The following is a 12,097-nucleotide window of genomic DNA, read 5'->3' as shown; positions in this document are numbered from 1 at the left end:
GTGAGTGTTGCCAGGGACTGCCCTAGGTTAAGGGACCCTGTCACTCAGGTTTGCAAGTTGGAGTCAGGGAGCTGTGAGGGAAGGAAGGGTGCGGGGAGCGAGTGCAGCTCCTGCATCCATATAGGTACCCACACTCCAGGTAGGCCCCAACTCCCCACTAGGTTAGTGGGTAAGTGCTGAGGGAGGCCCAAGATAGGGACGCTGCCCTTAGTGTAGTGCTGCCTTGTCAGAGTCACGGCTGTCAGTGCTGTGAGGTCTGACAGGCAGGCACCTTGTTGCGCAGCACGTTGGCTGCCAGCATCCAGTGAGCTACAGCTTGCTGCTGTAGGCGCTGGGACCCGTTAGGTAGAAGTGAGGCTGAGGGGACTTGGGTAGTTCGGGAGGTGGTAGTGCGGGTGCAGGGGGTCAAGGACCCCTTCATAAGATAGGTTATTAACCCCTGTATACACCTAGGAGTTTTCCCCAAAGCCATTACAGGTTGCTGTGCTGTAGGGACGGCCTATAGTATAGCGCGTGTCATTTAGTGCTGTAGGGACAGGTCCTATGTTAGGGATTCTGTCACGGTAGGGTAGTATAGATAGGACACAGCGGACGCTGCGGTTCCTGCTAAGAGGTCCGGATCCAAGTTGGGGTCCGCAGAGACTGTTTCCAGGTTGGGACCGCCCCTGGTGGTCCGCGTGCAAAGGAGTCCGGTGTAGGATCAGACGGAACCATCACACAACGGATCCTTTGTGAAGCCACTTGGAGATCCGAGCACGGGAGTGCTCGGCAGGTACTATCTAATACACAAGTGCACCAACGGGCCCTTAGTATAAATAGTGACTGCGCAGTCACCCATTGCCTCTCTCTGCAAGAGTGCGGGACATTGGGTGGGGTTCTTTGGACACTGGGTGGGATCACCTGGTGTTGGGGAAGCGTCCTGCGAGACGTCGCAGTTAGGTTCTCCTCGTGAGAGGGACACCTGTCATGTTATGTGTTATCTTATGTTCCTAAGTAAATGGTATCAGTTATTATATATCACTGTGTGTGAGTATTGGTTATTAGTGATTGTCCTGCGAGGAACCACTCCCCCTCTGGTGGGAGCCATCGCAGGTGGAGGCGCTGCATCGTTGTAAGTGAGTACCCCTAGTATAATTGCCCCAGGTTCCCCGTGGCGGAAGCTCAGCCCTCCTTTGAGCCAACAGGTAATGCACCACACCTATGGTAACATTATATGTTCCCTTTCACCCCACACTATATCTGCGATTGGGGGGGGGGGAATACCTGTTACACCTGCATCACTCTTTTCATCCCCTCACGGAACCCCAGGGTGCCACGGAAACCCCTCTCCACTTTTTAAGTAGCAGGTTTTTCCACGCACCTGTGCAGGACAGGTCTATTGAGACCATTCTCCCTCCACTGCAGAGGTAAATGAGAATTTTCATACGTAATGTTAGGACCTGCATAGTGGTCATGCTGTAACGTGGCTGCAGGCTTATAATGCTTTGGCCAAAGGGTTTAACTAAATGACCCATACTTATGAGAATACAAACATTTAAGTATTTAACTATATATTTTTTCCATATTGGATGTAGCATTGGTAATGTTTGTATTTTGTTGTATACATTTGGCCACGCCAAGAAGCACCTCTTTTATATAAATATAGAGGTGATTGCAGGGATTGTGTGTTCACTAATGTTTTCTTTACCTTAAGCCCAGCCTGTCCTTGTATGTATGTAGCCCTCTTTTCCTATGCCTAAGGGAAACTACATGTGCTGCTATACCTGTTTGCTCACAGGAGGCCTAAGCCTCCGCCGCTGGGAGCCTGCGGTGAGCTCTTTCACCTTATCAGTGAGTAGCTCCACCTGTGAGGGATCCCAGCGATGGCGGGATAACCCCTCACAGGAACCAATACACAATAATACACACACAGGGGATATAACTAATGTTTACTGAACACACATACAATAACACTAATAACTGTAACTTTCAAGGTACACCCAATACCCCAACACATCGTGGTTCCTCCAAAGTACTGAGGGTGTGGTGGCACCAATACCCCTGGTGTCCTTCCCAATCAGTCCCACTAAATTTGAGGTGGGTGAGCTCCAGCTGGAGTGTCTCACTTGAATGTCTATGCCCCTTGTAACCTGGTCCCAGGCCGCAGGGCACCGTGTGGCTGTACGGTCACCGGTGCAACAACACTACTATGCACTAACTGGGAAGAGCCCCCATCTGGGGCCTTCCCTGCAAAACTCTGCTGGGGTAACTCAGGGCCTAGCTGGGGCCTAAGGGGGCAAACCTAGTCCAGGGACACTTCTCCCTGGACACTATCTACTCTCTTGCCGCCCTCCATCAGACTGCCTCACGCGTTCACTGCAAGTGGAGGATATCCTGTCTCTCCCTCCTCGCAATCTCTCATAAGCTCACTCAACCCCACATGGGCAATCCCCCCGCTAAGTATCCTGGGACATGTGCGGAGCTACCCAAGATGGCCGCCGCACTCCTTACACTGCGCATGTGCACCTCCATTCTGCGCATGCGTGACACACAAATGGCCGCCCCGCACTCCTGTTACTGCGCAGGGCTCAGACAGGCATTGCAGGAGTTCCCCCTGAACCTCACTGAAGGTAAGGAGGGGGGACTCTGCTACATGTATGTATGTATGTCTGTATATCTTTATTTATATAGCGCCATTAATGTCCGGTACATGTGCTTCACAGCAGTAATACACGTGACATAATAAAATAAATAACAAATAATACAAATAACATATAATGGGAAAAAGCGCTTCAGCCATAAAAGTAACATTTAGGAAAAGGAATCCCTGCCCCGAAGAGCTTACAATCGAATTGCAAGGAGGAGGAACGTACACAGACACTAGGAAGGTGTTCTGGTAAGTGCATTCAATAGAGGAACAAAGTTCATCAATAGTGCTCAAATGACTATAGAGAAAATGGTTATTATAATGTCCATATAGACTTTCTTGATTGAAGATAGAATAATGCAGGCATCTAATGTAAAGGTGAGTGATTGGTATATAGGTGAGCGTTATGTATAGGACATATATATTGAAGTCCTAGGGGTGCTGTAAATGGAGAATGATTAGCTCCACCACATCACTCCTAATGAGGACAATGTCACACACGCTTGCAACCACCTTGTGTTCTGGTAAGTGCGTCTGCAAGGGGCCAAGGTTTATATATGAGGTGTATAGTATCAGCCATTGAACTACTCATATGCTTCGTTAAGGAGGTGGGTTTTAAGATGGGTCATAAAGGTGATGTTTGATCCTTGTCAAAGAACCAGTAAAGATAAGTGGAGAGGGAGAGAACACACAATGACATCAGACAAAGGGAAAATCAAACTACTCCCAAGTTTCAGCTCATCAGGGTTTATAGCTAACTTTCAAAAATTATTTAAAACACATAGGTGTCAGATTTGTTTTATAAAAGGCATCAGTCACCCAGACTTAACTCCTTAAACATATCACTGCTATTAGTACATTTTGGTTCTAGAGGGACTAGCCCTTTAATGAATGTGCTCTGTGCAGGGCCGCCAACAGATTTCACAGGGTCCATGACTAGAGTTACAACCGAGCCCCCCTATTTCAAACCTCGCAAGCCCCCTTCTCTATTTCCCCCCTCTTCCCATGTATTTCTCTCTCCCCGTCTCACTCTTACCCCCTCTCTTCCTCACTCACTCCCCCCCTTACTGCATCTTTTATACCCAGTCTCTCTTCTTACTCCGCTCCCTTCTATCAATACCCCATTCTCACTCAATCCTGATTCCTCAATCCCCCCCTTCACATTCATTACCCCCCCTCCCCCAGCCACACACAATCCAGCCACAATTATTAACCCCCAAATACCTACAACCCCCCACCCCCAAATACAAAAAAACACACCCCTCAAATACATACAAAAAACCCACCCCAAATACATATAACCCCCTCAAATACATAAAAAACGCACCCCCAAATACATACAACCCCCCAAAATACATACACCTCCCATCCCCCAAATACATGCAACACCCAAAATAGACAAAAAAAACATTCCCCCAAATACATACACCCCTCCAAATATAGACACCCCCAAATACCTTAAAAAAACCTTCCCCAAATACACCCCCCAATACATTTAAATGCAAATACATACATCCCTCAATACATACACCCCGTCAAATACATTTAAAAAACACCCCAAAATCATACACCCCTAATTACATAAAAAAACACCCCCAAATACATACACCCCACAAATACATAAAAAAAACACCAAATACATAAATCCCCCCAAATACATAAAAAAAAAAAAAAACAAATACATACACCCCCACGCACCAAATACATTAAAAAAAAACCTCCAAATACATTTAAAAAAACACGTGAACAGATATTCACCCGGTGCTGGAGTGGTGGCTATAATATGAATGCAAAATAAAATGACCAGTGCAAAAAGGAATAAACTGTGTCAAATGAGTGAAATCACTCAAAATAGTGCAGATAATACAAGTGATACTAATGTGAAAATAACAAAAACTATTGAAAAATTAACGTGATAATAATATACAACCGGTAGATGCAGCTCTACCCCCATTGAACCTTCCTTTGGGGTTCTTGAAATGGTAGTCATGTAAATTGGGGAAGCGCAAAAAACAGAACATGGGAGCATAAAAATAGAATAGAGATACAAATTGTGCAACTCGGTATGGTAAAGTGGGTGCAATTCTCAAGCTCTCGCAAAATGTGCAACAACATGGGACCCATACACAACTACACATCGTTACATCTGAGCAACGCCTGGGGAATAACATGCTGAGAGCCCGTTTGGGATCTGTTGCCTGATTACTGCCTTGATATTGTGAGTGCACATTTTGTGAGGGTTTGAGAATTGCACCCACTGTACCATACGGAGTTGCACTATTTTTTTCTCTATTTTATTTTTATTCTCACATGTTCACATTTTCTGTGCTCCCTGCTTTTCCACGACTACAATTTTAAAAAACACCCCAAATACATACACCCCCAAAAAACATACACCCCACCCAAATTATTTTTTTAAACAACCCCAAATACATACTTGCCCCCAAACACATTACAAAAAAACACCCCCCAATTACATACACAAAAAGACCTACAGACTTACCTACCTTGGGGATGGTCTCAGGCCTCTGTAGCCCCGGCTCTCCCCAGCTGCGGGCCTCCCTCACTGACCCTGTTCCCTGTCGAGCCTCTGATGCCGGTGCATGCCGGGCCTCTCTCGCATTCTGGTGCATGCCAGAAGCTGTGCCCAGCTTGCTTGTGGTGTGCGCCGACGTCAGAGAGGCCCAGCATGCACCGGTGTCACAGGCTCGGCGTGGGGACAGTGTCAGTGAGGGTGGTCCGCAGCTGGGGAGAGCCGGTGCCAGGCGGCAATGAGACAACCGGCAGCCGTGCAAAGAAGTTGGGCCCGACCTCGTTCGGCCCCTAGGCCCCCCGCAGCCACCGGACCCAAGACACTTGTCCCGGCTCTCCCCCCCCCTGTCGGCGGCCCAGGCTCTGTGTACAGTATATAGACAAAGCCACGTTTACATTGATGACTGCATCACTTTCTGCTTGGGGCCGCATCTGTAACAATCTTGGCAATTAAGTATCTAATGCAAATCTTTAGCCAGGGAGGGTTACTACATCACAGACCTGGTGAAGTTTGTATCAAGGAGACGCAGAATTTCATACCGTACACCTCCACTGTAAGATGTGTGTCATTCACTCTTACACTCTATGTAAGCCAGTGGTTTCCAACTCCAGCCCTCAAGAACACCAAACTGGTCAGCTTTTAAGGATATCCCTGCTTCAGCACAGGTGGCTCAATCAGTGGCTCAGACATTTACTGAGCCACTGATTGAACCACCTATCCTGAAAACCTAACCTGCTGGGGGTTCTTGAGTAATGGCATTGGGGACAACTGTTCTAGACCACTTGACATCCTGGTGCAATGTCAAGTACAGTACATTCCAGGGGAGGCAGGTCCTGTAACCGGATCAATGCTTATATTTCCTTTACCTGATTTTTCTATTTTATAAACAGATGGAGAATACGCAGATTCTCCAATATTGACTGGCTCATGAAAATAGGAAGCCAGCACACCCAAAAGTACCCACAGTTACAGCATTGCTGTCGTTTTAAGAACAAGTATTCACACCAACTGGAGCAGCGTGTGGTGAAATTCAAATGATGCCTTTTAATTTCAAAGAACAAGGCAATACATCAACATACAAAATACAACATCTGAATGTCACCACGCTGCAGTTGGTGTGAACACCTTTCCTTAAAGTGATGCTGTAACCGTGAGTGCTATTGGGTGGGCGGCGTTTCTCTTTCTGTTTTGTTATCTATAGCTTAAGTGTGGCCACGCTTTTTTGAGACTAGTAACACGAAGAATGTTTGGCAAATGACTGATCCGTTGTTTTGCTCTGATATTAGGTGGGTCCACCTTTCTTTTCTCTACTCATGGAAATTGGGACACGCGGGACAGAGGAGCTACCAATTTAGGGCCAGATTCCCAGAGATCCATTAACGCAGGGCTCATATCGGGACGTTACCTAAAATTGTAATGGACCTTATGTTCCCTGAGGTTAACGCGTATCCACAAAGCTAATTATATGTAAAAACAACGGCCGTGGTATATCTCATTAGCATAGGCTTATGGTCATGGTAAATTAGCATAACATCGTGCTACTGTAGCTTAAAAAGAACCATGTGTTAAGCACGTCTTACCTAAAGGAGGCGTTGCTGCTGTCCAGACCCTGAAATATTGGTTGAACAGGGAAAGAGATAAAGTTAGGTTTCCAATGGAAAACATGACTTAGCTTTTTTATCCAGCTTTGAAGGTGCATGTTGAGGAATAACATCATGTTAACTCACTTAACGAAGCTCTGTGAAGCTCGGCCTACCTATTTGAGCAATTCCAATAGATGCAGTGTAATATACTATATGCAAAGATCAGTTTACCAATAAAGCAACTGTATTTATATACGCATGCAAAAGAACTGGAGTTAAATACTGTCTACCCCACTCATCAATTCTCGCATCAGTCATTAATCTCCCACCTTTTGTAATTATAGTGATATACACAGCACTCTATATAGAATTTTAGAGGTACATTGAATCCCTGCCCTGAATTGACCAAAGTGTAAATTTGGTATTTGAAGCACAGGGAGATAACATGACTTGCCCCAAAGTCACAAGGAGAACTGATACTGGGAAGCCAACTGGGTTCATCTACTTCAAAGGCAGTGCCATAACCACTGACCTTCTCCTTAAAGCTATAGAGCAAGCAATATCCTACATGTGTCAATTTTTTTTTTTTTTAATAAATCAGTTCTGTACTATGAGAAAATACTTGTAGCATTTTTTTAAACAACTCTGAATGACATTTTTAATGTAACAAGCTTTTTTTGTTTCTATAGCAAACATTTACAAAGTCACATCCCCTTCCTCTTCTGAAACAGGTTCCGGCACACCCCTTTTTGAGCCCTGCCCTCTCTATTGCAGTGCCCCAATTGTATCTAGTGACTGCCTGGTCACATGATCTTCCCCACAGAACTTTGCATCTTTGGTCTTCTTCTGCCTCACTGACAGCCCCCGAGGCGAATCTTCGCCGATCGATCGGCAACTTAGCTAATTACTTATCATTAAAGGGGGAGAAAGAAAGAAAGAAAGAAAAAAACAGCTTGGACTGCTGCTTTAAGCTTCAGTTGTAGGTTTTTCAGAACCAGGCACAGTACGTGTTCTAGTTACAGTTGGAGGGGATGAATAAGGCCTCATAAACTGGATACACATTGAATACAGAATGAAAGGCAGAACAATTCTGAAGACCTATTGGATTCTGAGCACTAGGTGGAGTTAGAAAACCTAAAACAATGGCAAGGTTCTGCCACACAGGAACTGAGACGCTTTAAATGCTTGTCAAGGTTTTCATGCTCGGGGGATTTAAGTAGTTTTGTCGTGTTTTACCCATCTGACCCAGAAACCGACATGCAATTTCCTCATTCAGACCTGAAGTGGGATATCAACACACTGCACAGCACTGATAGTGTTAACAAATAGAGGACATGCACTTCTATTGTCCCTGAATTTCAGCAATAGTCTGGTCCTCAAGTAGGAGTGGGACAGACATTAACCCATTCACTATTGGCGGTGCCTGCAAGAGCAGCAAAATCTTACAGCGTAGGAGTTAACAGTCACTATAAGAAGAAGCATTGGCTACAGTGACAGAGAGAACTAGCAGTGTTGTAATATAGGCAGGGCCGCCAACAGAAATCATGGGGTCCAGGACAAATGAAAGGAGCAGGGCTCCCACCCCAACCCATAGCGCGCCTACCACGGAAAAAAAAATTAGCGCGCAACTTTTACTTAACTGTTTCCTTCTTATGGTATATTTTCAACAAAAGACAAAGATACCCAATGCTACATCTAATGTGACAAAAGGCCTGGGGGGGATTCTGTATTTGCCTGGGGAGGGAGGGTTAAGTATGGGCCTGGGGGGTTAAGTATGGGCCTGGGGGGTTAAGTATGGGCCTGGCGGGGTTAAGTTTGGGCCTGGGCTTGGGGGTTAAGTATGGGTGGGGGGGTTAAGTATGGGCCTAAGGGGTAAAGTACAGTATGGGACTAAAATGAATTACAGTACCTCTCTTCAACTGGTCCGCGGTGGGGGCCTTCGATTGGTCAGCGAGGGGCCTGGGTGGGTAACTGACTGACTGGATGACTGCCTGGGTGGGTGATTGCCTGATTGGGTGACTGACTGCCTGGGTGACTGACTACCTGGCTGGGTGGGTGACTGACTACCTGGGTGAGTGGGTGACTGACTGACTGCCTGTGTGGGTTACTGACTGCCTGGGTGGGTGGGTGACTGACTGTCTTGACTGCCTGGGTGGGTGGGTGACTGCCTGGGTGGGTGACTGCCTGGGTGAGTGACTGTCTTGACTGCCTGGGTGGGTGACTGCCTGGGTGGGTGGATGACTGCCTGGGAGGGTGGGTGACTGCCTGGGAGGGTGGGTGACTGCCTGGGTGGGTGGATGACTGCCTGGGTGGGTGGGTGACTGCCTTGACTGCGTGGGTGACTGCCTTGACTGCCTGGGTGGGTGACTGACCTTGACTGGGTGGGTGCTGCTTTATGCTTTCCTGCCCGCCAGATGCTTCAGAGGAAGGTTCGTCCATTGTTTTTGCCTCGCTTGCCCCCCTGCCCCCAATTCCCAGGCTGCTACCTGGGGCAGGAGGTAGGCTCGGGGGGGGGGGGTGCAGGAGGTAGGCTCTTGACTCAGGGGGGGGCACGGGAGGTAGGCTCGGTGGGGGGTGTAGGTAGGCTGGAGGGCAAGACTGGTGGGCTAATTAATTTCCCCCGACCCCTGGTCCCCGCGGCATGCCACGGCGCTTCCCCTCTATCCCACGTTGGGAGCGGGGAGACCTCTGCGCATGCGCATGGGGATTGCCAGCTGGAGTATTTTTTTGCGCAACAAGCCCGAGGACCCGATCACACCGCCGCCGCCATACCCCGCGGCATTTTTTTTCCCTGACACTTTATTTATTTAAATTTTATTATTACATGGGCACGGCCACGCAGGGGGACCCAGGCGGCCGGGCCCCCTGACTCACCGGGCCCGGGACACCAACCCCGGCAGACCCACCCTGTTGGCGGTCCTGAATATAAGAAGTTCAGTTAACCCCAACAGTGCCAGGAAGTTCCAATGTATTTCTGGCCCCACTGTCACTGGATATGTACTATCAATTTGCTGAATCTTCCTTGGACATTTACCTTTGGAAATTGGTACTCTGCACTAGAGATGGGGAAACGTGTCAAAAAATACATAAACCTAAAAATCTCAAATATTTAACGTTATTTCTGGATTGGAGGAATGTCATTAAAATTTTAGGATGATTAATTAGAAGGAGCACTCTTTATTAATTTCGCTGTGATCTGCTCCTCCGGGTGCTCTTGACCACCACACGACACGGTGTTCAGATAAGCCAAGGGGTCCCTCCTTGTACTTATGTCATCTTGACAAAGTTCCAAGGAGGGACCGAAACGTTGATCTCACGTTAAAATCTCACGTTCATAACAAGACCTCTGGAGTGCCGACTACATCTTTGCTTATAAAACTTTTAGGAACACATGGGCCGAATTGGTGAGTCCTGCTTTTAAAGTCAATGGCAGATAACACCAAGTCGGGTGTTACAGTGCAGATCGCACTTTGATAACTCCCGGCCATTACGTCTTAATTAGAGGAGACACTGTCTGAAATGCATTCGCAAAATTGTACGTCTTTTGCCCCTTCGTTTGATTCCCTGGAAAAAGTTTTGCCAGGCCTCCAAGTCGTAATAATGTCGCCAAATGAGTAAGCCTTTAGCAAAATATCCCCAGACAGTGAGAGAAACACGGTGTGAACCCTAGTTACAGTATCAGCATTAGGCGAATCTAGTGATTCTAGGGAATTTCAAATTAGCATATTAAACTAAATTGCAATGCACATTGACTGAATGCTTGACGAATCGCTGGCGAAGTCAGACGCTGCTTTTTTTATGGGCGCAAAAAGGTCAAATTTGCATGGTTCCCCAGCACATGCGAATGTTTCGCCCATCTCTTTTGATTAGGGTGCCCTCGGAGGCAAAATATCTTCTAATGAAGAGGATGCCTTGAGAAGCAATTGTGACTCTATGGGGTCCCCCTGTACAAGAAATTATTTGTCTCCATTGACTTTCATGGTCCCCCTCTACAACAAATATTTTGTTTCCCTATAGACTTTCATTGGATTCTCCTCTGCAAGAAATTCTTTATCTCCATTGACTTTCATGGAAGCTGTTTTGGGGAGTCCCGCCATGTATTGGGTGATGGGATTGTAAGCTCCGACCACATTTTACCTCTAGTACTGAAGTAGTTAAACAACCACAAGGGAATCCAGACCTAGGTCATTTATATTCATGAATATGCTCTGATATAAATCATTGACAATGAGTTTAACATTTAATACCTAATGAAATGGGAGGCTATTGACTTGGGAAAATATCAATGTATTACTAAAGCGACTAAAAGATTCAATAATATGGAAGGCGACTAGTAGGAGATTGTTTTTTTTTTGTATTAAGAAAATTAACCAAATGCAGATCGAAAAGAATAATACAAGTCATGAAAGGTTTATTTAATTAGTGTAGGAATACTCATCTCACCAGTGTATTACATCTCCCCATCTTGTTCTTCTTCCTTAAAGTCAAAATCTGGTAGTCACGTCATGCAGTGTTTAAGCTAGAGAAAAGGATTCTGGGTAATGACCTGCTAACGAGCATATAGAACGTAACTGTGATTTAGCAGCCTGGTTTATCTCTGAGCAAAAGACTGCCCTCATCAATCTTCAAAATGACACCAAGTAGCACATCCGTTTCAATATTTTCTATTGTTTCTTCACCTGTTCCTGTTTGCCGAGCACCCGTGCCAGGATTCCTGGAATCGGGAGTGCCCCACCATTGGAAATTATTGTTATATTATGATGACATTTTCCATTCCAGTGTATCTTTTTAACAAATCTACAAATGTCATTTTTTACTATGTAATCGACATAAAGCGGCGCAGGTTCAAAATGGCTCTTTCGCTGCGCTCTTCTCCAATTGTGCTGCCCTCTGGCATCGAACGGGGTTACTGCCCCTATACCACAGTGCAATGAATGTATGGGAATTCAATTCTCTAGAAATGCCATCTCACAACCGTTCTCATTGCTGTAAATTTGAAGTGGCAAGTTGGTATGCATTAAATTAACATTCAGCGGTGACTTAAGTTTCAGTATACACTGTAGCTGATTCTGGTTTGTGTAAATGGAAATAATGCGCTTTCCAAATAAAATGTAAAAAAAAACGCTGCTCTGTTTAGAATAATGGATGTTCCTAAGGGGAAGAAAAGAAACAGCTTGGTTGTTAACCACTTCACTGGGAAAAGAACCTGTAATTCATTTAAAAACAGGAAAGTCATCTTCATAGCTTGTTCTAACCTCCCCCCTTCCCCCCAAAATGAAAGCAGCAATACTACATTCCCCCTTTTTTTTCTTACTTGTATATGTAAAGCATGTGACAACGTATAATTATGCATTC

Source organism: Ascaphus truei, chromosome 7 (genome assembly GCF_040206685.1).
Source record: "Ascaphus truei isolate aAscTru1 chromosome 7, aAscTru1.hap1, whole genome shotgun sequence".
Taxonomy (NCBI): domain Eukaryota; kingdom Metazoa; phylum Chordata; class Amphibia; order Anura; family Ascaphidae; genus Ascaphus; species Ascaphus truei.
Note: the sequence above shows the minus strand (reverse complement) of the source record.